General features: G+C 44.2%; 3 long non-coding RNA genes across 3 annotated transcripts; all 3 read left to right on the top strand.

Annotated features, from left to right (window-relative positions):
- Window positions 1-357: 357 nt before the first annotated feature.
- Window positions 358-24,121, top strand: LOC118498639. Its single transcript, XR_004901118.1, has 3 exons — window positions 358-370; window positions 2,653-2,657; window positions 24,041-24,121. It is a non-coding gene; the product is annotated as an uncharacterized LOC118498639 (long non-coding RNA).
- Window positions 10,287-23,210, top strand: LOC118498640. Its single transcript, XR_004901119.1, has 3 exons — window positions 10,287-10,424; window positions 12,603-12,605; window positions 23,199-23,210. It is a non-coding gene; the product is annotated as an uncharacterized LOC118498640 (long non-coding RNA).
- LOC114489783 lies at window positions 19,841-20,364 on the top strand. The gene is made up of 2 exons (XR_004901120.1): window positions 19,841-19,978; window positions 20,064-20,364. It is a non-coding gene; the product is annotated as an uncharacterized LOC114489783 (long non-coding RNA).
- Window positions 24,122-24,456: the final 335 nt, after the last annotated feature.

Here is a 24,456-nt window from a genome sequence, read left to right on the forward strand (position 1 = left end):
TCTGTCCATAGTGTGTTTACATGTGAACTTCACTTTGAGTTTTGGTGCAGTAAGCAGATTGTTCTCCTCAATGTGTGTGGGCACCTTCCACACCACTGAATGGCTGACTGGAACAAATAGTGAAGGAGGGAAAACTAAGCCCGTTTTACCCATGTACTGGATACTGGAGCTGGTGCAGGGGTCTTGTCCTGTCCTGAGCACCCTTGTCCTCAGCATTTAACTCAGGCTGAGTTATGACAGCAGCTCTCCTGTGTCTGCTGCCAGCCACCAGAGCTCATTGCAATTTAGGAGGTTACATTGTCGAGACAATGAGCATTGACTCCTTGTAAATGTAAATGTGCATTTCTGTTTGCTTCTCTGGAGGACCATGGTTCTTCTGTGCAAAGGAGAGCACATGCGAGTTTGTCCTTCATAGGGAATGATCCCATCAGAGAACACTCATGCTTTTATTGGAAACCGTACTGGGCACTCAGTGAACAAGAGGGAGGATCCCATTAATGTCAGGCTACCAATTGCAAAACAGTTTCCTAATATTCCCTGGGTGCTTTTCTTTGATCACCATTGAAAATTGAGGAGCCCTGTGATGACTCAGAGATCCCTGAGGGTGGAATGAGCAGTACTATGTGGCATCAGAGCTCACTGTGACAGTGTCAGCAGACTAAGCTGATTGCATGCTAAGGCTCCAAGTCCTCAGTGATTGGTCTTGCAAATGACTTTTTTCCTTATTGATCTCAGACAATATCCAAATGCAACCTGCTTTCATGTGGGAATATCAATGATGCACATACACTGAAACAAACAAACAAACAAAAGAAGATGTATTTGACTAATCAGATTATTGTGAGCATTTGCCAAGAAGTATGTTTGCTTGATACAGGTGCCAAGGGTAATAATACATGATAATGGCAAAATCGACATAGAAGGTAACTATGCAGTGTCTCCAATGACTTGGTGGCACACGGAACTGACACATGCTTAATAAATCCAGCACAAGTGCACAATCCTGTGGAAATGGGGACTTTATCTTACTCTTTTATGTAGAAACCACCTGCCACATTCTTCAGCCAGTGAAAACCAGAATAAATGTGTGTGCCTGACCCAGGAACTGAGAACTTTGTACCTGCCAGGCTGATGGATTTGAGGACATGGAGTCCTCATGGGAAACATCACACAGCTCCTCCATAACTGACCCCAGAGATGACCAGCTTAGAAAGGGAGCCTGAGTGACAACCAGCAGCACCTGAGTTCTCACATCTGATGCCTTGATCAGTGCAGGAGTGTCAACAATGGTTGAAACAGAAACCCAGATACAAGGGGAGATGGTGGTTCCAGCAGCCCCTGACAGGTGCAGCTGTGGGTCACTGAGCAGTGGCTCTGTTTCTGTGCAGGATGCTGGGATCTGAGGTCTTCAAGGCAGGTGGTGGAAGGGAAGACAAGCATCAGGATGGAGAATCAATAAAGGAAGAAAAGCCAGGATGTCCGTCACAGAGTTGACCTCACTCACCTAACAAGTCCCACTCCAGCCTAGAACTCATGTGGATGCCCATCCCATATGGTAGTTATTGGGAAGAAAGTAGCCTTCAACAGCATTGCCATGAAAATATCAGTGTGTGTGTGTGTGTGTGTGTGTGTGTGTGTGTGTCTGTGTGTGTGTGTAAATGATTGAGCAATAGAAATGTGGTGGGATTAGGGCCTCATGCAGGATCCTCAGATGGGACCTTCAAACAGAGGAATCTGAGGACACCAGAGGCTTTCAAAGGCCCCAAGAACTTCCATACTTAGAAGTGTTGGCAGTGACAGTGAATTGGGCAGCTCCAGGAAAGGGGTTCCCTGGTGGGTCATTCAGCCCTTGTTTGGAGGTTCTCTGCAGAGTCAGTAGGGTTTAATAAGATCAGATTTCTGTGTCTAGAGATGTCAAAGCAGCTTGTGTCATTCTGGAAGCATTCTGAAGTCAGGGTTCTGTCTTTAATTCTTAACTAGTGCCAAGGAGATGTTCATGCCCTCTGAACTAAGACAGGACTCTTACCTGCAGGACTCAGGCTGGGCAGTAGGGGATGTGCAAGACCCACAAGTTCAGTGCTGCTGCCCAGCATCAGGTGGAGATGGAGCTGGGGAGAGATTCCCTCTGAGGGGCTGCATCCTCTTCTTCCCATAAAAAAAAAATCTAAATTTGAGTTGGACATGAGGTGAGTGCAGATACCCAATTCCAGTAGAGCATTTATGAAAGTATAAAGCATGAAGACCACAACCAATAAGGATATTTCTATGGCGTCTTTATATCTGAATTGTAAGAAGCTTGACACAGGGATTGTTTTATTAACTCACCAGGTGGAGAATTTCGTAGACACACTGGCCCAGCAATAAGACATTCATGTACCAATGACAGACTGTCCCAGGTGTCTCTGTGTCACTCAAAGTTGGGGTCACTATGAAAGAGCATGTCGTGCAGGGCCTTGTTTCCCAGGGGAAGAGCTATTTCTTTACAGAACTTAGGGACGTGGAAGGGGACATATATCCTCACACAGGGATTAGGACTGGGTCTATCAGACTCCCACTGAATGTGGTCTCTGTGTCCTCCAACTTTTCTCAGGTGGGGTCAGGGCTTCAGCTATGAAACATTCTCCCTGATGAATATGCAGAGGAAAGAGGTAGACTTGGTTGAATATGAGTGTGTCTGGTCCCTGAGAGTATCATCCATGGCTACACCCTCCCCTACAGAAATCTTGACAGCATAACCCATCACAGTGGACTGGAGCAAAAAAGCCCTCTACCTGGTTGCAGTTGCTATAGGTAAGAGGCTCTCCAGTGTCTGTGTTGATGAGGATACCAAGAACAGCCGAGGGGTATTTCCGCACACTTCTGTCTACTCTCCACAGGTGAGTACTCCCGGGTGAAGCTGGTGCAGTCTGGGGCCGAGGTGAGAAAGCCTGGGGCTTCAGTGAAGGTCTCCTGCAAGGCTACTGGATACACCTTCACAGGCTATTGAATAAGCTGGGTGCAAAAGGCCCCAGGACAAGGGCTTGATTGGATGGGGAGAATCACCCCAATGATAGTGAAAGAAAGTACACACAGGAGTTCCAGGACAGAGTCACCATGACTGCAGACATGTCCACGAGTAGAACATCATGGGGCTAAACAGTCTCAAAGCTAAGGACTCGGCCATGTATTATTGCATGAGAGACACTGTGATGACCCACATGCTGAATGTGTCACAGACCATGAGGGGTGGGGAAGTTTGGCTGGGCAGATGGCATGGCAGGGAGATGGGCCTCCTGACTTCCTCACGCACAGGTGGGATCTGAGAGTAGGATGGATGCTGCCATGGGCATGTCAAAAACTCAGGGAATATTTCAGGAGACCAGGTATACTGTGGGGAAGAGGCAGGGAAGATGCTGCAGAAAGGGCTCCTATTATTTGTTGTCATTTTGCAGGGACCCATTTGGAGCCTCCTGGTTCTCTGAAAGATGTGTTTCATCAAGGCTTCCTCTGGGAAGCCTTGGTCAGGGTTACCTTGGGGATTTGGTCTAGGTGATGCCTAGCAAGTACTAGGACATTCACTTATTTGTGAAAACTGGACTTGTGATTGGGGAAAAGTAAGTCCATGAAAGTAAAGGGGGATTTCTATGTTCTTGTTTCTGCCAGCATCACACAGATGACATTCTGACAGCAAAGTCCACATTCCAGCACAATCTGTGACATCAGAACTTTCCTTCATCCCTCCCTCAGGGTGAGATCCTGTGGATTCTCCTCACCTGAGAAAAAAGCCCCATGAGTGTCCCTGTCTTTGAGCTAGTACTGATGTCATCACATAACAAGGGACATCGTAGGGGCACCCTTGACAGTGGAACATGTACTTTCAGCCTCTACTATCTTCATACGTCAGTGGAAACAATTAGTACATGCCTGGCTCTGCAATCTACACACGTTGTTCTTGTACATTCTGGAGGTCAGTGTGAATGTGTCAGTTCAAACCAGCTTCACTTACCATCAATGGAAATTCACCCCCATGCATGGAGTACCTTTTTTCCATTGAGCACATCGTTACTATGAGTACATCAGGCTCAAGTTCAGATGATGCCCATTATGTGTGGCCATGGTAACAAACTCCCACTGGTCACATGCAGGCATGAATAGAGACTGTGAGAGAGGAGATGGTTCCTATGAAATTTACTGTCAAAGAATCAGGGGGCTCCATTATACTCCCTCCCCTGGTTCCTGATAACAGCTGCATTGAACATACATGTAAACACAGATACTAATAGAGAGCATCAGGTTGAACCCACAATGATGACCAGTTTAACATAATATCAGATCCACCAGCTCCAGTAATGGGAGGTTATTTGAAAGATCTATTCATCCTGTAATCAGTGGATAAAGAATATAATGCTTTTCATATAAATTATTATTTTATTTATACCTGTTATTTTCTGTCAGTAGCTTGTACCAAGGTTCTCCATAATCTAATTTATAAAATTTCAACATACTTACTCCCCAATTTCTAGATAAATATTCACCTAAGCACTTCTACTTATGACCGAGTTTCTTCTGCATCCCAAATGTGTGAACCTACTTTTCCCAGAGTCTAGGAAATGAAAACAAAAGTGAGGCATTGAACATGCTGCATATTCAGCACCAAACAATCACTAAAGAAACATGTTCATGGTCACACTTCCCACTTCTGGGAAGGGTTCCCGCTTCTGTTTCCAAAAAGACAACACAGGCCCTCCATCTCCTCCAACACTGTGTCCACGAGCTCTGGGGTCACAGTCTCTCCTTAGTTCATAGTCTTACTACTTTGTAGAGGAAATAGGACAGATGCAACTTCTGATGACAAGAAGAGAAACCTCCTTGAATTTTAATGCTCCCTGTGATCATGAGCATTGAATTTCCTTGGTGTGCTCATTACTGCTGACTTTCAAAGGCATCTCTTATTTAAACATCTCTCATTTATGAAAATTCACTCTTCTGCATCATGCACAGATCTCATGGACCAGTATAGGCTCAAATGTGGGGAGTAACTGATGACAGACATGTGTCCTTAGATATGTCACACTCTGGGACCATGCCCTTAATGTCTATCCAGCAACAGAGCTCCTTATATAGCAGGAGGACATGCAAATAGGGCTCATCTGCTCATGAAAAGCAGCCCAGCCCTGACCGTGCAGCTCTGAGAGAGGAGCTCAGCCCTGGATTCCCAGGTGTTCCTGGACTCTTGTGAGGACAGAACACAGACCACTCACCATGGAGTTTGGTTTCATCTCAGTTTCCCTTGTTGCTGTTTTAACAGGAAATCTCTAGAGAATGGTAGGCACTGAGTGTGTGAGTGGATACATCTGAGAGATAAAATGGATGGGTAAGAGTTTCCTGACCTGATGTCTTTGTGTTTGCAGGTGTACAGTGTGAAGTGCAGGTGGTGGAGTCTCTTGGGGAGGCCTGGTGAAGCCTGGGGGGGTCTCTGAGACTTTCCTGTGCAGCCTCTGGATTCACCATCAGTAGTAGGTACTGGATGCACTGGGTCTACCAGGCTCCTGGGAAGGGGCTGGAATGGATCTCAGTAACTGTTGGTAGTAGCACATACTACACAAACTCTGTGAAAGGCCAATTCACCATCTCCATAGACAATGCGAAGAACAAGCTCTATGTGAAAATGAATAGCCTGAGACCTGAGGACACGGCCCTGTATTACTGTGGGAGTAATACAGTGAGGGGAAGTCATTGTGACCCCAGATACAAACCTCCCTGAAGGAGACAGGGGGGCTGGGCTGCAGGGGAATCTCCAAACACCAGGGGGCGCTCAGGGCACATTGAGTACCTGGTTCAGTTCTGAACAGCTGCAAATGCACTTTAACTGTTGGATTTCTGGAGGTGTGGGGTTAATTTTCTACACAGCCGTTTCTTTCAGGGATCCTGACTTTCTTCATCATTCTGTGCTGACATCTTATCTATGTAAACTTCAGAGGCTTGTTGTAATAAGAGGACGATATTTTCACACACACAGGAGGCAGAAAGTCACATTTGCTTAATGTTATCCTAATGAATCATAGTGGAATTATTAAATCTGCATGACCCATATCAGCTAAATGCAACCAGACGTCCTGCTGGATGCAACAGTGCACCAGAGCCCCACACAGCTCAGAGTCCAAGCCAGCCAACAGTAGACACATGCATGATGAACAGTGGGCAAAAACGCATATGAGCCCAATGCCAGAGGGAAAGTGCCCTGGGGGAGACAGTATTGACCTGACTCCATGTTCATGATGACCAATAGCAGTTGGCATCATGTAGGTGTAGAGTGACACCCACCCTAACTTGGTACAGGTGTCCAGGATGGCGGTGTCACACCCAAAGAGGGACTATGGCATAGTTTGTCACTTCATTGTGGAGTCTGTTGAGAGCAGGGCAGGTTTTTCAGCAAGCCAGCAATGGCTGCTTTAACTCAGGTAAGGAGTCTGGATCAGTACCTTCTGGTTCATTCGTGACAAGGTTGAAGAGGCTCCTGCTCATAGGATGGGTTTGTGTGGTTCTAATCTTCCACTTGCATGGAACTAGAAAGAATCACCACTTTCTCTATATACGTTCCACCTGTGCAATATAGAGGAGAGAGGGATGAATCTTAACATGTCAGCATCCAACATAAAAACAACAAGATCCTTACTTCTTATTCCATCAAACTCCTAGGACTCATGAGTGAGAACATGAAACAAACAACCATTATGGGTATACCACAAATTCAGCCCCTAGAAAATGAGAATGATTGTTATATGTAAGCAAGAAGAGGAAATAATAATAAATTGTATGGGCATCTTAGCTCAGAATTTAGTCTGAAACCTGTTCACTCTACAAGATGTTCAGCTTTCTCTGAAGGACTTGCTTCCCTTTTCTGCTTCAAAAGACAAGAAGTTTCCACAGGACTATAGGGATCCTCAGTTTGGGGAGATCTGATGGAGTAGCCTTACAACTGGACAGAAACACTATTTGATTCCTTTGGTGTTCCTAGGTGTGACTGTGTCACTCAAAAACTCACACATTAAAATTTGAGACTCATGTTATGGTGTTAGAATGCCTGGCCTCAGGTGAAGAGTTGGTCGCAGGGTGGAGCTCTGATGAATGGAGTCAGGGCCTTCATGAGAGAGGACTGAGGAAGCTGCCCTGCCCCATTTACCCTCTGAGATTAGAGGGAACAGCCATCTAAGAAGCAGATTCTCACCAGTCACCTAAACAATCTGCATCTAGTCTTGCATTTTTCACATCTATATCTGTGAGAAATAGATTTCTTTTGTTGGCCAATGCCCCAGACCACAGTCCTTTGTTACAGCAACCAGAATGATTTAGTACTGTAGTGTAACATGACTACACGGGTTGAATATTTAGAGTTCCACTGCTGTTTGTGTTGTAAAATGTACACCATGTGTTGTCTTCCAGTGATGTCCCAGGGTAGTTTTTCTCTGTTACTTTCTCCCACATATAAAATGTTCTGATCGGGCATTATGGGAAGCTCCTAAACAGATGTAGCAGGAAGGCAGCATTAGATATGAATTTAATCCATGAACCCTTTCAATACTTGACACATCAGCGTAGAATGAGGCCCAGGTTGCACTGAAGACGAAACTCATTATCCTCTCACTTCCCATGTTACAGGGACATGGCTGATGTGTGCTTGAGGACATGCACAGGAGCAACACGCAGGAGCAGCATTGACCAAGGATGTTAAAGGATTCACTTAGGTTTGAACATTTTAACTAAGCATGCCATGTTTTCGAATTTCCCAGATATTGTATATAATAATGACAGCGTGGCATCTGGATCATAGTATCCCCTTGTATATGAATGGTTTTTGGGTGGTGTGCATGTCAGTCACTTGAAGTGACAGTTGGTAAGTCATTTGGGGCAGAAAGGTAGGCCAAGAACAGAGAATGTCCAGGGCAGTTAAGATACTCTAAATGTGTTTGTTCCTTCTTCCCAATTCCTTTCTAAACACTGATGGACTCTCTGTGCACAGATGCACAATGGGCAAGGATTCTGTCTTGAAAGAACAAGAGAGCAGCCCTTGCAGTGACCAGTGACCTCACCTGGGAGACTGATGATGGGTATGAATGTCCCTCTGTGTGTCAACACATGGAAAAGGTTGCAAAGGACATTTATTTTGACGTGAATAGCATAGAACACTATGCACGTGGAATACCTCAGTGAAGTGAATTTTGTTAAACTGATCAGTGGTAGAAATCAACAACAACAATAACTCTATGGCACACAGACTAATCATCCTCTTATAAAATGCCCTCTTCCACAAAAAGGTTGCTTGTCCCTCTGAGTAATGTCTCTCACCCACAGACTTCACTTGTCTGTCCTTACTTAGAGGAGTAAATGCAAATGGGGTGCTCCATGTGCTGATAAACCCAGCCGCACTACTGCCCCTGCACCTGAGAGAGCAGCCCTAGCTCCTGAGTCTCTTCTGTTGGCATTCACTTCAGCATTTAATGCAGAGGAAGCACCATGAAATTTGAACTGAGTTGGGCACCTGTTCTGGTGTTTTTACATTTGACATTATGAATAAATTAGGAAGTGAGTGTGTGAATGTGTGTGTACTCCTAATGAGATACTCGTGTCTACAGTTGTCCAGTGTGAGGTGCAGCTGATGGAGTCTGAGGGGGACCTGAGACAGCTTTCAGGAGTCAGAAATTCCCATACAAGGGCTCTGGATTCAGTTTCAGTAACTATTCTATAACCTGGATTGGCCAGCCTCCAAGAAGGGGACTGGAGTGGACAAGTGTTATAAGAAACAGAGCTAACACACACACACAACAGAATGTGCTGGATCTGTGAATGTCAGTTTCGCCATCTCAAGTAATTATTTCAAAAGCAATGCTTATCTCCCCTAAAGAAAGGGACATAAAGTGGAAAAAATGAACAAATGGCACCTCATTAAATTAAAAAGCTTTGGCATGGCTAAATAAAACAACATTAAAATAAAAAGAGAACCAACCATATGGGAAAGCATGTTTGCTAATGATACCTAAGACAAGGGTTTGACCTACAAAATATATAAAGAATGCACACAACTCTACTCCAGGGAGACAAAAAAGCCCAATTACAAAATTGACAAAAGACTTGAACACACACTTCCTCAAGGAGGACATACACAAGGCCCAGAGACATAGGAAAGATGCTCAGCATTACTAGTAAATGTACCAAACACTGGTATATTTACACAATGTAATATTCCACAGCAGAAAGAAAGAAGGATCTCCTACTCTTTGTGACTGCATGTATGGAAAAAGGAGAGTGTTATACTAAGTGAAATAAGACAGGTAGTGAGAGAAAAATGCTATATGATGTCACCTTTAAATGGAACCTTATAAACAAAAGAAAAAAAAAACAAGCAAAATATAGCCAGAGACATTGAAATTAAGAACACTCTGACAGTAACCAGAGGGGAGGTGGGAAGGTAGAGTGAGGAAAGGATTTTCAGGAACTACAATAAAAGACACACATGGACAAAACCAAAACAAAGTGGAGGCAAGAGAGGGAGATTGGTTTGGTGGGGGCTGGGGGAGTGATGGGTAGAAAACACAGGCAACTGTAATTGAATAAGAATAAAATAATTTAAACTAAAGAAAGCATGCTTATCTACAAATGAACATCTAGAAATATGAGGACACAGCCATGCATGACTGTATGAGACACACAGAGAAGGAAAGTCTGTGTGAGGCAGGACTTACAACTTCCAGCAGGAGGGGCTGTGACCATTGATGGGCACTGAGCATCTCTCAACATGGACAATGGCAGGAGCAGTTACAGGCGGAGGGCTGGGCTGGTTTCCTGTGTGGTTTCTTTTTCCTGTAACAGTTTCCCTCAGGCAAGCTCTCTGGTTTCCTGATTTTGTACTTCCTTCTTAATTCTCTGAGTTAGAAGTGTGTATTGTAAAGACAGACAGCTTTGCTTTATGAACAAGTGGCTGAGTTGTTTGCAGACACTCTTGTGCCCAATTCCAATGAAGAGTCAAACCTTCTGACCCTGTAGTTGAATATAACCAGAGGCTGTGCTGGAGTCAACAGCGGGGCACATCCCCACAGAGCTCATTGTCCAAGCTGGCGAGCTGCAGGACACATGCTTGCTGGGCAGTGTTTGCCAGAGCATATGAACCCAACACCAAGGAACAAAGATGCCCATTGCTGATTGTCATTGACTCGGTTCACAGCCAAAACACCAGAGGTAATGTAGGTTACGCCACACAGAAGCAGATGGGCCCAAAAAGTTGTGTGGATGTCCAGGTTCATGAAAAACAAAAACCAAAGGGACATAGAACATTTATCACATACACAGTTGAAATCTCTGGGAAGAACAGGAAGAGTGCTTCAGCAAGGTAAACATGATTTGATGGAGCCAGGAAAAGAGACTGGTGAGGGTTTTTATTTTGTTGAGGTGTATGTGAGTGGAGTCTGCTTTAGGGGATTGTGTGGTTATGTCTCCCAATGACATATAAACAGGGGACCTAGACTCTTATCAGATTTTTTTTTGTTGGGGGGGCATATGAAGAAGAGGTAGGAATAAAATTTCATTTGACAAGTCATATAAAATAATATAAGTTGTGACTACCTATTTCACTTAACCATAAAAATGAACAAAACATGAGATAATTTCATTATGTGTGAACAATACTCACGAGTACAGAAAATGAAAGAAGAATGATTATAAGAAGGCAATTTGTGTTGATGATGGTGATGTTGATGATTATGATGATGATGGTGGCAATGATTTGATGGTTATATTGATGATGATGATGATGATGATGATGATGATGATGATGACAATGAAGGTAATGGTTATAGTGATGATGAGGATGAGGATGATGACAAACTTGGATTGAGTCAAGTGTCCTGATCCAATGAAAATATGTTTATCTTGACACACCATCACCATGGCTTCTCCAGTGAGGGGTGTCCTCCCTTCCCTGTCAGAGTTGAGATACTGTATAAATGGAGCCCCTGTGAATTATTCAGCTTGGATGATTCATGGTGTGACCAGAAAATCAATGACTTCAAAATTTTCTAAGTCTTCAACTCCCAGACCAGTGACCTCATAACCAAATGTAACAGAGACACTGTGAAAATGTGAGTGGGTAACAAGGAATCACCTTTCCATTTTGCACTTGACATTTTCCTTGTTCCTCTTGATCTTTACCTGCAGAATCAATATTTTTTTTATTTCTAACAAGCTCCTGTTTTCTAAAATGATATAAACTATCTGTATCATGCCTATTTCCTTTTGTATCCTCTCCTACAAAAGTCTTTAAACACATGTGTCTAGTAAACTGTGTTCATGAAAATAAGGCATAGTTCTGTTTGTGACTCTAAGTCAGCATCTTCTCCTTATTCATTTGTGTAGTGTCTGTTCTAGTCCCTAAGTCTGCCGTAACCAATAAACATGGGGAATGGAGGCTGAGCTTTATCTGGGGAGAGCTTCAGGGGGAAGAAAAAAAAAAAACACCTAACAAAAGACCCCTTTTAATACTGATAAAACAGAGTTTGCTAAAATTAAAGAAATATGCCCCAACAAAAATCCATTAAGCCAATAAATACAGAGGAGAAAATGAAGACTATGTTTCCAAATTGCATGTTTGATGGAAGAAAGCATTTATTATATATTAAGTACATTATATGCTGTGTGGAAGATCCCAGCACCCTCTGACCATAGAGATTACCCCAGAAACAAGTCTTAGAAAGGCTCAGAGTGAGGGTTTCCTGTGAAGGTAGAATTTCCCTTTGCAATGAGCCAGTCTTTACTTAGAAGTCTCTTCATTCCCTGTCCCTGAACCACAAAATCACTGACAACACTAGCCTGAAAAAACAAATCAGTTAAGTCACTGCCGTAATCTTTTCAACAAATGTAGATTTCTGAGTTGTAAACATACATAATCACATGATTTTTTCTTTTCTTGTCATTTATTCAGGTAAAAATGTGATTATTTCTGCTCTGATTATTTTGGAGTTTCTGCAATGTGAAAAGGGCTTGTTTAAGAAAAGAGTTTGCACAGGGGGCTTAGGCACCATCACAAAATTTCCAGTGTCTAGAATTCACACACATGCTGGTGTGGCTCAGTGTATTGAGTGCAGGGCTGTGAAATGGGGGATCACTGGTTCGGTTTCCTGTCAGGGCGCATGCCTTGTTTGTGGGCAGAGCCTGCAGTGGGAGGTGTGCAAGAGGCAGCCACACATTGATGTTTCTCTCCCTTTATTTCTCTCTCCCTTTCCCTCCCTCTAAAAATAAATGAAAATCTTAAAAAAAAGTGTTCACAATGCCATAACTGTTCTTGGGAAGAAATTACTGGAAACCAAATGACATCACATTTTAAGAAACAGTACATTGAGAATGACTGATTTATTCCTGATTTTTTCTTCCATGGTAGATATTTCTTGTGTGAAATTGTATTATTTTTTTATTATCCATGGATATACTAGAGTATTTTTTATTCAGAAACTATACACAAATGGTATCCTTTTTGAATCTGATTGAAAAGGAATTTAAAAGTGCCCCTGCCACACCTCATGAACAATTCCTTCTTATACTCAGAACAGTGAGGGTGTCTGTTGCTCTCATTCCAGTGTGTCTCAGAATCCAGGTGAACCTCTATACCTGAATCACAAGTTGAGTGATGTCAAGAGAAACATGTCTTCATAGAAGTTCCTGGAATGGCCCAGGCATTGGAACTCAGTTCTTTCCCACTCATGGGGAAAAGACCGCCCTGCATGCAAACGTCTATGCCAGTTTGAAGTTAAATCCTCCCCTGGGATGCCACAGCTCACAGCTCTCTCCTCACATGGGCTGAGCCTCTGGGGAAGGCAGAGCTGTGGTTTATTGTCCAGAAGATGACACTGCTGGATGTCCTCCAGTGCCTGGTAACAACCCCTCAGTGTGTGTGTCAGTTTCAGACACTAATGTGGGAGGCCCTGCCTGACCATTGAAGGCCTGCAGGGGACCAGTGTGACAATCATGCTTGATGGTCTTGGAACTACAGCATCCACATAAGAGCTTTGGTTCTGCCTCCACCACCCATGACACTCATGTTCCTTCTGTGACTGAGGCCTGGATACTTGGACCAGAACTAACCTGGACAATCCTCTGTGACTCTCATATTACACTTACTCTGGGATTTCCATGTGTCCCATGGATGCCCTGAGTCTCTCAGATGCACTGCAGGCCTTGCTGTGCCCTATGAAATAATGGTGCTTCAGTGGAGATTTCTGTTTATGGATGGTGTGAGGTTTGGTGAAGTAAATCAGGTTTTAAGCATTTACCAGACTGTTAAATTCCATTGTATGTTTCACTTCAGTGTAGTCATTTAATGCAAAGTACAACTACACTGTATATTGGCATCCCTCCATCTGTCACTTTGGCCAATCATGAGATCCCAGCCCCCTTCTCAGCACATCAGTCTCCAGATCCCCTGACCAGGGACTCAGGAGAATGCAGGGATGGCAGGTCCCAAACTGATCTCTATGACAGGAAAGCAGATCCTGTCATCCTCACACATCTCAGAACATCTTCTGACCCAGAGCCACTGCCTCTGTGTCACTGGGAGAGGGAGATTTCAGGATCCAGCACAGTCTATGACATCACATTCTTCTATCAGTCATACATCATGGTGAGATTCTAAGGAGTCTCCTCACCTGAGACCACAGCCTTGCAAGTGTCCCTGTCCCCGGGAATACTGGTCATCATACAGCAGGTAGTAGGGTGAGGAAACCCTTGTCAATGGGAAACCCACATACAGTCTGTTCTACTTCTCTACGACAACTCAATTTAATACCACACACCTGAGGATGCCATTTCTACACATTTATTTCTGTACAATCTGAAGGTTGCACCATGAAGTCCCTTCACTGGACTGAGGTCAAGGTGGTGGAAGGACCACTTTCATTCCAGAGACCCTAGGGCACGTCTGTGGTGGAATATAGGTATCCCCCAAGTTTATATGTTTAACTTCCCATCCCAAAGAGGACAGTATTAAAAATGTTTTTTTTGGGGGGTGCTTAAGTCATGAGAGTGCCCTACGAAAGGGGTTATACCATTTCTCAATGAGCACAGAGAGCTTGCTGATTTTTACACTGCATGAGGACCCAACTAGATATTGTCTGATGTGACCCAGGAAGGATCCCCTCTCTTGAAGACACAATAGTGATGCAATTAAAGGCAAGTCTGACTGCCCACCACTTCAAAGGCCAATACTTGAGATATAGGAGCTGATATGAAGGAGATTGGTTGTATTCAGGTGTCAGCAACCAGGATGATGAGAGACTGTCATCTCAAAGGCCATTAACATCTCAGTACAGGCAGTTTTTTTATAAGGAGGTAGAGTGACAAAATAAACAATGAGATCATGGGGTGAAGCTGTGGCCATGCAGACAGTGCCCATGCTGGTCCCAATAAGGATTGTACTGTCATAATTCTGGAACTGTTGGTGCCAATCAATGTTTCCAGCTGGGTCATCTGTGTCACCTGAAACTGTGGTCAGGGTTGTTTCTTGTATAAGCAGGACTGGTACTGGTTGCGCTTTAAATATGATTACCAAGTAACTGTCAGAATGTGAGTTATTTACAAATTAGCATCCCTTATTCTATTTCCTTGTCAGAGAAAGTAACAGAAGTGTGTGTGTGTGTGTGTGTGTGTGTGTGTGTGTGTGTGTGTGTATATATATATATATATATAGTGTGTGTGTGTGTGTGTGTGTGTGTGTGTTCCAATTCCCCCCTGTTAATTTTTCTTCCATATATATGGGGCTCTTGATGTCCTCTTAATCTTCTGCAGGAATGAAAAGTCTGAGCCTTTTGGAAAGCAAGACCTTGTGAGTTAAAAGGAGGCATATTTTTTTAAGGTGACTGTCTAGCAGATTCTCTTTTACTGTCATGGGAAAAGTAAGTCCTAAAATGCTTCAAAACAATAAAGACCAGCACTATAAAGCAAAAAAAAAAAAAAAATAAAATAAACCTAAAATAAAAATCCCTTCTCTATGGACCTGAGACCCATGGTGTCCATGAATATAGACGCATCTACCAATATCCAGTTCCTTCAAAGAGACAGGCATGATAGTCCAGTGTTTGTTGGCACCAGGTAGCTTGTTGCCTGATTTAGGTGATGCTTGTTTCCATCTGAACTGAGGTGTCAGTGTAAGAACAACAAGAGTTGATGGTCATGCAAACTCCTTGTTCTGTTAGTATGTAGTCTAAGGTAAGTTGATTATCTAAAACAGCTCTGGCTAAAGAGTCCAGAGATTTCTGAATATTACGAAGTGAAATGTCAATTTCATTGACTACAGTGATTTAAGTCTTGGACACATTCTGAAGTACTTACCAATGTGCAGCTGCTCCCCAGCAGGGTGATACAACACATCTAAAGAAATATCCATCATCTTGTATTCCCCTGGGAAGATCTTGAGCCATTTGTGTGCATGTTGATTGACCACTCTGTAGTCCCATCTGCCTGAAAAGTTTTAATGACTTGCTTGTGAATCTCAGGAAGGAGCACGTCTCCTGTCTGTCCCATGAATAAGCTAAAAAACCTTGGAGATGTGGTACATGCTCCCGTGGGACCTGAGAGGATGCTGTTTCCTTTTAGGAGAAAAAAAAGTGTATTGGATTGGCAATTTATAGAACAAGACCTCTTCCAGAAGAAGAATTGAGTATCCATACAAACAGAGAAAGCGGTGTGATAACTTTAATCTCTGATTTGACATTTAATGACTTGAGGTGGGCTTGTTGTTGCATTTGCCTCATTACCCCTTTCACCAGTACTGAATTTTCATAGTCAGTTTGATGCTTTAAACAGACTACATGTGTCCCAAGTATATCTTTGGCTCCTGTGGAGAAATAATGATGTTTTGGAAGGTATCTACAGGAGACTCTGGGCCCTCCCATGGAGGTGAGAACTTCCATTATCCTAGTCACCGTGCCAGTCTTCCATCTGCCTATATGCCCCCTTTTACTCATTTGTCTTCACATGCCTGCTGCCAGGCACCTGAGATTTCAGTCTTGTGGGCCATTGATCCCTGGCCTCTCATTCATGCTGTGATTTTGTCTAACTATCCACTCTCTTTCCAGCTCAAGAATGTGGACTCTGAATCCTTTTACGAAAAAAAAAAATGGTGCCAGATTATTTCTGCAACTGCTTCCTGCTGAAGAGAGATGCCATTTTTCTTCAGAGCCAAGAAATCCTTGCTCTCAGAGGGGTGGTGTGGCCTGGGCAAAGATGAATGTGCAGATGGTGCCTTGGAGTGGTGCTCCCTGAGTAGGAGTGGGGCTTTAATATGGAGGAGTCAAATTGTGTGACTAATCTCAATATTACTGAAGAAGCTAGAAAAAGTAGGATCTAGTTATGTTTATAAGTTAAAAAAAATGAAGGCAATTCACTTAACTAGAGTTTAATGTCCATAACTGTGTGGTACAGAGTCTATTGAAACATAAATTCTCTACATAGATTCACACTCATTTTTTCAAAAAGCCAAATAAAGGATAATTCATTTAAAGCATTGTTTCAATTCTGCCTAATTATTTGCCTAAACATAACAGGAATAGCAATTGACTCTCTTAAATATGTAGGCTCTCTTAAATGTGCTTTGCTGGACTCTTATAAGAAATTGCCAGGATGAGATTTAATTCACCCCATTAAAGGGGGAAGTCAAGCCGCATTGTTGCTATTAGGTTTTACCTGTTACACCTGTAACTTTCAGTGAGTTCCTTAAGTTCTTCAGGTCTTCCAAAATGTCCTGAGCTCTCCCCTGTGATCTCCCAGGAAATCAACCTTCACTCCTTGCCTGGAAATACTGCCATGGATGTTCAGAATAAGCAAGGTACCAGGCCCTTTCTCCAAGTTGCTTTTATTAGCTTCAAAGTCATTCTGCATTCCTTAAAGCTTTTGCTGGCATCCAGAGTCTAGGCAGGTCTCTCTTGGACATGACATTCCATTGAAACTCTTAGTAGATAAAATCACAACTGAGAAATGGCTTTATCTGTCCTATTATGAATAAATCAGTATCCTGCTTGATTAATTTGAACTAGTATATTGTCACAGGGAACAATAATATTCATTCATAAGTCTTTCCAAATTCCAGAAGGATCAAACAGGGGCAATATGTGAATTCCTATATATTTATCATTAAAGTATAATTTACCAAACTACTTTAAGAAAAATGGTAGGTGTCTTATGTCTGAAAAACAACATGATTAACAATTATCATTATGTTCAGCAACAGTTACAAAACTACAGTAGTCTTCAGTTCATGTTGCACCATGATCACTTTTTTCTGTTTATTGGCCAGCATTTCTATAAATCCAGTTATTCCATAGAGTTGTTATCTTTAACTGTTCAAAAATATGATCTGAAAATGTATTCTCAGAAATATGGAATATACAAGAAGGCATAGTCCTTTGCATGGTTGTCTCTGAAGATGTAACATATTTGTGAATGCATCAGGATCAAACTGTGCCTAAGGGAGGCAGTTTCCCATAACCTTGAGTACAGGTCTGACAAACAGTGTTCTCACAGCCCTGAGACTGTGTCTGACAAATGGTTCCCAAAGCCTTGAGTGGGCCTGCATGCACACACTGCAGCTCTGTTGTACAATCTGTTGGCTTCTGGGTGGCTTTGTCTATATTTGAGTATACAAGGGAGTTGGGACGTCATGCCGGGCACACAGAGAGAGGGCAGGAGACACACAGGTGTCACACAGGGACAAGTAGGGAGACACACAGCTAGCAGTGTGTGTGGATTGCCAACCTTTGAATAAAGGCATGTAACACATTTGAACATTTCCACAATTTCCATGTCTAAATCCCATGAACCTATCTGACATTGAATGGTTGCAACACATCATGTGTTAGATGCATGTGTGGGGACAAGGAGAGAGGGTGAGTCATGTCCTAAGAGGATGAAGAACATTTCAAAGATGCAGACGACTCTTTAAAGGTGATGCAAATTGTGTGGTGTCATATTAGTTCCCATCAGTCTCTGACTCAAGGTGTCACAAGGACGATGTTGGGGATGAACAATTATCCATGACACTCATCAGACACAGGACCATGCTGCACAATGTGGACCCTCCTTTCTCAGGAAACACTTTGTCCCCATGAATTGTCTCTGTTCAGTGTCCCTGAGTCAGGTACCCAACACTTCCCTCTGCTCTCACCTGATATGGGAGTAAGACAAATGACAAGACCTTCAACTGGTTCCTCTTATCTGGGGTCATGGTATCTAAATGTCTTTGAAAACTGGGATGCAGAGATTCCAAAGTTCACCTGGAATGCATCTCTGGGCAGCAATGCAGGGACAGGTGAGGGAGAGGTTGGCATGTCAAGACTGAGAGACCCCAAGGCTAGGTCAGATTACACATCACAGGGCAGCCCTGGCCATGGAGGGGGACTCAGTATCCTCCCTCACATTGGGGCAGGGGACAGGATTGAGTTACAGAGCACAGCTGTCCCTTGCGGCAATGGTGTGCTTCTCACTGAAAGAGTTGTTGTCACTGCTTCTCTTCCTAGGAATCCACCTTGCTGTCCTTCATGCTGGTCACTGTAGGTCAGTACCCAGGGCTCCTCACAGCTTCCCCCAGCACTTTCAAGGCATTGGTGCCATCCCCAACACAGATATCACCTTGGTTCCATGTGGCTGCACCAATCCCTCACTCTCAGCTCTCCTATCATCAAAGGAGCAGTTTCCTGAAAACTTTATCACCTACAGAAATCTCAGGTCTGGTCCATGGGTGTCCTCAGTCTGTCAGATGTGCCCCAGTCCTCACTGTGCCCTGTTAAATGATGGGACTGTAGTGGGAATATTCTGTGTATAGAGGGTGAGTGACACTCGGGGAAGTAAACATAGTTTCAATTGTTCACCAGACAGTTAAATCGAATCATGCATTTCCACTCAATTTTTTAATCTAATGAATGATTCTCCTAGTCTGCACTTTGTTTTCACTCCATATGTAACCTTGGCCCATCATGAGTTCCAGTCCTCTTTCCAGGACATCAGCCTCCAGATACTTGCTCCAGGGCCTCAGGTGAATGGGGGAATGAAGGTTCCAAGCTAATTCCCTGTGACTAGGAGTTGGGTTAGATAATTCACACACATCTCAGGACCCCTGGTGGCAGAGTCAGTACCTATGTCTCTGGGAGAATGTGACCCCTGGGTCTCAGAGCCTCAATTGGTCTAGGAACCCTGGGCATCTCCTGAGTCGCTCACCTGAGGGAAACAGCTGCACTGCCCTGGGGGAAGTGATCCTAAAGGAAGGACCCAGCGTGTGTAGCATCTGTGACAGCTGCAGGGCCAGGGCTGGACTCTGGCCAGCAGGCCCTTACCAGAGTGCCCTGTTCCCTGCAGCTGGACTGAGTCACAGAGGCTGCACCTGCACCATCACCTGCAGGCCCTGGACACCTCATCCGGCTGAACGGAAAGGCTCTTCTTCACTTTGTAATAATTACCACATGAAATATTATTTTACATGGAATTGTGATTATCCAGTCTGAAAATAATGAGTCTACTTCATGCCATTCCTAGGACTGGGAAGATGTTTGGGCATAATGTTAATCAGTTTCTTTATCCACAAAATTAAAATAGTGTGGTCCTCTCATCTTGATCAGCATTAATGTTTAAACATAGAAAAATGGGTAGTGTCTTGCCCTGAGTTCAAGGCATCCCATAAAATAACTGCTCTCCCATGCCTAACCAATGCCATTGAGTCCAAAAGAAGAAAAGTGCTCAGAACCCAGAAGGACATAGGGCAGTGACCTCAGTCCTTCCTTACTTATGACAACAGAGCCCTCCCACATGCAAATTTCTCTCCCAGCTGCAGGATACATCCTCCCCTGGGTTGTGGGGGCTCACAGCTCTCTCCTCACACAGGGCAGAAATCTCTGGGGAAGGTAGAACTGTGCTCTAGAAGAAGATGAGACTGCTGGGTCTTCTCCTGTGCCTGGTGACAGCCCCCCCCAGGGTGAGTGTCTTGGGTGTCAGATGTAGGTCTATGGGACAGTGGAGAATGCACAAGACTGACAGGATCTCATATTCCTTGTCCTCAGGTGTCCACTCTGAGGTGCAGCTGCAGGAGTCGGGCCCAGGAGTGGTGAAGCCCTCACAGACCCTCTCCCTCACCTGCACAGTCTCTGGTTACTCCATCACCAGTGGTCATGAATGGAGCTGGATCCGCCAGTTCCCCCAGAGGGGGCTGGAGTGGATCGGGTACATAAGTTATAGTGGAAGTGCTTACTACAGCCCGTCCCTCAAGAGCCGCACCTCCATCTCCAGAGACACGTCCAAGAACCAGTTCTCCCTGCAGCTGACTTCCATGACCACCGAGGATACAGCTGTGTATTACTGTGCGAGAGACACAGTGAGAGGAAATAAATAGGAGCCCAGACACAAACCTCCCAAATGGAGACAGGAGGGCTGGGCTGCAGGGGGGCCTCGGGACACCAGGGGGCGATCACGTAGCAGGCAGCACAGTGGGAAACAGCACTGATCCTGGTCAACAGAATCTGACATCCCAGGACCACTTTTCTGAGTCCCCTCTTCCTAAATCAGAACCTGCTTGTGCTCCTGGGGAGACATCGATCCAGTGACACCCATGGTTCAGACCTCAGGGCTCCTGGCTGTGAGCTCTGAGAATGTGGGCCTGTGGGCTGTATGCAGGTCAGTGAGACTCCCTCTACAAGTCAGGCCAGAGTTGTCTATACTGATTGGATAAGGGTATTCTTGAACTAACCTTCCCCAGGACAAACCAGGACTTCCTCACTATGGACTTTTTAGGTTCCAGGTGCTAGGAGAATAGGAAACAACCAGGATGGGCAGTCTCCAGTCTTCACATCAATTGTATTTGCTTCTGTTCTGTCATCAAAGTAGGTCACTCACTCAGTTAGAATGTGAGTGAGGATCCTGTCCATGTACTAGGAAGAGAGGAGAAAAGAGACCTGTAGTTCATTACCATGAAAAGTGTGTGTGTGTGTGTGTGTGTGTGTGTGTGTGTGTGTGTCTGACTTGTTGAGCAGTACTAGTGCAGCGGAATTAGGACCCCATACAAGGACACTCAGATGGGGCCTTCAAGCAGAAGAACCTGAGGACATCAACTCTCAAACACCCTGATATCGTCTGGACTGGGAGGTGTTGGCTGAGTCGGTTCATCTGGCATGTCCAGCAAAGAGGCTCCCTAGTTGCTTCACAGTCCCTGGTGAAGGGGCTCCCTGCAGAATCACTGGGGTTTAGAAAGACTAAACGTCAGATATGCTTAGATGTCTAAACACATGGTGGCCCAGAGGGAGTATCCTAAAATCATAATGTAACTTTTAATTCTAAACTAGAGGTGCTGGAACTTATGCCCTGTGAGCCCAGAGAGAACCCTTCCCTTTAGGGCATGGACTAGGCAGCAGGGAGCACATGGGGCCAGTTATCTCAGGGCTTCTGCCCCAGGACCAGGTGGAGAGGGGGCATGGGAGGTATTGCTGATGAGGGCCTGAGTCTTCCTTTTTTAATGAAAACATCTAAAATGAGGGGTAGGCATGAGGTGACTGTAAATACCCTATTCTATCAGAGAATGTATTATACTTGATAAGACAAGAGAACCACAGTCAATGGGAGTAATTCAATGACTTCTTTATATCTTAATGTTAAGGAGCTGGAAACAGGGATGACCTTTAAATTTTTTTCAGTGATGCATTCTAGAGACACACTGATTTAGGAATAAGATGTTAGGCATTGAAACCCAGACCTGGTCCAGGCAGACTCTGTTACACTCAAATGTGTTTCTCAATGAGGAGCATGTCCTGTGGGGGTCTATTCATCAGTGGGAGAATCTGTATCTGCACAGAGTTTAGGGGCCTGTCAGGGGACATACATCTGATAACAGTAACTTGGACTTAGTCCCTGAGTTTCCCACTCAGCATGGTCCCTGTGTCCTCGACGTTCTCTTAGGTGAAGTCAAATCTTCAGCTGTGAAACACTCTGCCTCATGACTGTGAAATGATAAGAGATAGACTACATTTAACATTAGTCTCTCTGTGCCCTGAGAACATCACCCACAGCCACTCCCTCCCCTAGAGAAGACCTGATGGCACAGCCCCTCCCCATGGACTGGAGCTGGAGAGCCATCTCCCTGGTGGCTGTGGCTACTGGTATGGGACTCCTTAGCTCCTGGGTCTGGGATGGGGCAAAAGAGTCTCAAGAGGGATTTCCACCCACTCTGTCCTCTTCTCCACAGGTGTCTACTCCCAGCTGCAGCTGGTTCAGCCTGGGGCTGTGGTGAGGAAGCCTGTGGCCTCAGTGGACATCTCGTTCAAGGTTTCTGGTTACATGATCACCAGCTAAGCTGCATTCTGGGTGAAACAATTCCCAAGAGACAGTCTGCAATACATTGTCCAGATCAAGACAAATAGTGAGAAGCCCATGTATGCCCAGGGCTTCTCAGAACAAGTTTTCTCCTGCATGGAAACCTCTGCCAGCATAGCCTATCTGCATGCGAATGGTCTGAAGTCATGGACACAGCCATGCATTACTATACAAGTGACACAGCTTGATGACCCACAACCTCAGTGTGTCACAAACACTGAGAAGTGGGGCAGCTTGGCTGGGCTGAAGGAATGACAGGGTGATGGACCACCTGACTTCCTGAAACACATTCAGGAATCTGGGACCAGAAAAGTTGCTGCCAGAGGCACATCAGATTCATGGAAAGTTTTCAAGAGACCAGATGCACTATGAGAGAGATACACGGAATACACTCCTGAAATAACCCCTGCTATTTTTTTGTGATTATGCAGAGAGCACATTTGGAGCCTCCTTGTCCTCTGAGTGAAGCACTTCATTGAGACACCATCTGGGAATCCTTGGTCAGGATCACATTTGGGGATTCAAATGAGGTGTCTTCCTAGCAAGTTCTAGGGCATTCTCTTATGTTTTAACAATAAAATTGTGCTTGGGGAAAAGTAAGTACATAAGTGAAGGGGAGATTTCTATCTTCTTCCTTCTGACCAAGCATCACAGAGATGACCTTTGGCATCAAAGCCGAGAGTTGGCCGGTATTCCAGGTCCCGACACTGTTCATGACATCACAGCGTTCTTTCTGTCCTTACTCATGGTGTGATAATAAGGACTCCCCTCACCTGAGACAACATCTCTGTGACCGTCCCTGTCCCTGGACCTGTACTAATGTCACATCACAGCAGAGAGCAGGGTGGGGGCATCACTGACAGTAGAAAACCCATATGCAGCCTATACTATGTTCCCATGTCAATTGAAACACTTATCAGACACTAGCCCTGAAATCCACACACATTTGTCCTTGTTCATTCTGTAGGTCAGAGAGAATGTGTCATCTCAAATGAGGTGTATGCACCATCTACGGTAATTCATCTCTATGCAGTGTTCCCTTTCCCATTTTGTACATCGACATAATCAGTACTATGGGTTCAAGTTCAGTGGATGCCCGTCATGCATGGCCATGGTGACAGGCTCCCATGGGTCCCATGCAGACATAAATAGGGACTGTGAGAGAGAGGAGATTGTTCTTATGAAATTAACTATCAAAGAAACAGGGGCCTCGATACAAACCTTCTCCTGCTCCCTGATGAAAGCTACATCAAAGGTCCACATAAACACAGATCCTGATTCTGAGCCATACACTGATCCCACAATGATGAACACTTTAATATAAAGTAAGTCCATGAGCTCCAGTAATGGGAAGTTATTTGAATGCTTTATTAATCCTCTAATCAATGGATAAATAAAAATAATGTTCTTCATGCCATTTATGCTTTTATTTGTATCTGCTATTTTCTATTAGTGTTTTGCATCAAAGTCTTTCATAATCTGACTTCTAAAATCTCAACATACTTACTCCCCACTTTCTAAATAAATCTTCACCTAAGCAAACCTAGTTGTGACTAAGTTTCTTCAGTGTCATAACTGTTTTAACCTGCTTTTAACACAGAGATTGGGAAATAAAAATAAAAATGAGGCAGTGAAGATCCTGCAGTCAGCCCAAAACTGCACTAAAAAAATATCCCAGGTAGCACTGTCTGCTTCTCTGAAGAGTTCACACTTCTGTCTCCCAATAACCCACACAGGTGCTCCACCTCCTCCAACACTGAGTCCACGTTCTCTAGGGTCACACTCTCTCCTTAGTTGGCACTCTGATTGCTGCGTAGAGGAACTAGGGACAGATGGAAATTTCTGTGACCTAAACTGGCACCTCCTGCACTTTTAATGCTCCCTGTGGTTGTAAGCATTTAATTCCTTTGGAAAGTTTATAACTGGTGTATTTCAAAGGCATCTCTCATTTTAAATACCTCTGTTTTATGAAAATTTACTCCCATTGGTCATATACACTTCTCATGGACCTGTTGGGCCAGTGAGGATGGCACAGGATCAAATGTGGGGAGTAATTTTTGACAGACAAACACCTTTAGACATGTCAAACACTGG

This window comes from Phyllostomus discolor, assembly GCF_004126475.2.
Source record: "Phyllostomus discolor isolate MPI-MPIP mPhyDis1 chromosome 15 unlocalized genomic scaffold, mPhyDis1.pri.v3 mPhyDis1_scaffold_43, whole genome shotgun sequence".
Taxonomy (NCBI): domain Eukaryota; kingdom Metazoa; phylum Chordata; class Mammalia; order Chiroptera; family Phyllostomidae; genus Phyllostomus; species Phyllostomus discolor.